Genomic DNA, 2,164 nt, shown 5'->3' on the forward strand with positions numbered 1-2,164 from the left:
GATTATCCTGCAAGTTGCAAACCCACATAAAAATAATGACCACGTGATGTCCTGGTTGTGGATCATTGTTGCGGTCCCCCCTCTGGTGGTTGACCTTGGTAGGCTCTCTGAAAGCAGAGCAGTCCACCACAAGGATGGACAGTGGATGTCCGGTTGGTGATCGACGTTGCTATCCCCCTCTAGTGGTTTACCTTGGTAGGTTTCCTGGAAGCTGCAAAGTACCACAGGATAGGCCAGGGGATGTCCTGGTTGGTGATCGCCATTGCGATCCCTCTCTAGTGGTTGGCCTTGGTAGGCTCTCTGAAAGCGGAGCAGTCCAACACAAGGATGGGCAGTGGATGTCTGGTTGGTAATCGCCGTTGCAGTCCCCCTCTGGTGGTCGACCCAGGTAGGATTTCTGCAAATGGAGCAGGCCGCCACCAGGATGGGTTGTGGATGTCCGGATTAGGATCGCTGTTCCGGAACAGTTATCTGGTCGTCCAAACTGGAAGATCTGGGCAGTAACTTAGGCAGATGTTAACAACACACACACACACTCACAAAATATATAATTACATTTCTTCCCAAATGAGCGGCGTTGTGGCACCAAGTGATGGTTGTTTGGGGAACTTGTTTATGGCTCTATCACTTCCTAAGTGTCAAAGGACACGAAAGAAAAGGAATGAAAGCATAAACAAAAGATATACAAAAATGTGTTATCACACCAAAATCATCTAATTGGACTGTATTCTATATACGCCCAAGGTCCTAGCAAAAGGACCCTATCATGGCATTCTCTAATGTCATCTCTAGAGCGTCCCTAATTTGCAGTGTGTTGCTTAGGGCACTATCCTAAGTTGATAACTACATGATAAGTCTACAGCTGTAAGGCACCAGCTTTGGGCAGTCTACAGGGATGACCTATGAACCTTTGTGGAGAAACTGGTGAGTACTGTAGCTGTAGAGTCAAAGGCCTCAGAGTAAATGTTCAACTTTACTAAGGCTGGTATTTTGTTCGGACCCTTAAGTGATCTGAGCATAAATCCTCATTAAACGTTCTGTTGTACGTGTGCGTTTATGCTTACATTGGCGTACATGCCAAGGGAAAGAACCAAGTATCCTAGTAGGTTGCAACCGGACATGATCAGATAATTTCCAGGTCAATGCCTGGAGGTCAGTAATATATGATGTTGACCTCAAGACATGTGTTAAGGTGATCTGTAGTAGTTTTACTACACGTCACTGTGTCTTACACCATTGTAGCGGTGATAGGTATGAAGGAGTTTATTTCATAGCTATGTTATCCACGGAGGAGCTAACCTCACGCCGGAAGTACTCTCTAAGCACTAAAACAGTCGTATGCGGTGTGATCATGGTTCATGATTTCTAATAACTTTCCTCCTGAATGGAGGGTACTCTTTATTATTTTTTATTTATTTATTTTATTTAACCTTTATTTAACTAGGCAAGTCAGTTAAGAACAAATTCTGATTTACAATGACGGCCTACCAAAAGGCAAATTAGTGGCATGTGTGATTCCCTTACACGTGTTGCAATCTGAGTGACTACTAACTCCTCTGTCGCTATTATCAATAGCAATTTGAGTTGTGAGGTCTCTAATCCTCTTACTGATTGTTGCTGGACTGACTGTGGTATTGGTACTGGTACTCAAGGGGACCAGTTGTCCTACCGATTTATTCTGAAATGTTAACCTACATGCGAAACACCATGATTAGAGCATTTTTACCTAGTTGTATTGTAAGTTGAACCTACCACATGCCAGGACAGACTATTCTTTGCGGATTTGTATTGTTGGAGGTGGAGTCACTGGACTACTTTACGACAGTGTGTACACATCATAGAATAACTCTAAATGTGTTCTAAAGAATGAATCCCCGTCTAGGCCTGTCTGCTCCTTACTGTTTGCTCGATAGGTAAGTTCTACAAGAGTAGATTTTGGTTTTCAGTTCTGCCGGCCTCGTACGGAGTGTTGCACGTGGGTCTCGATCACGCTCATCATGGGTGCTGGGCTATATTCCCCTTCGTTTGTGCTGCCGGGCACGACCCCCCCCACCCCCCCCCCCCAGTCGGTGGGTGGTGTTGGGTATCCCGGGGCACAAACAAAGGTCGGACCACGATGCTACGAGTCTGGTCAGCGAGGCAAATTCATGACTGGAAGGAGGTC

The sequence above is a fragment of the Salvelinus sp. IW2-2015 genome, linkage group LG25 (assembly GCF_002910315.2).
Source record: "Salvelinus sp. IW2-2015 linkage group LG25, ASM291031v2, whole genome shotgun sequence".
Taxonomy (NCBI): domain Eukaryota; kingdom Metazoa; phylum Chordata; class Actinopteri; order Salmoniformes; family Salmonidae; genus Salvelinus; species Salvelinus sp. IW2-2015.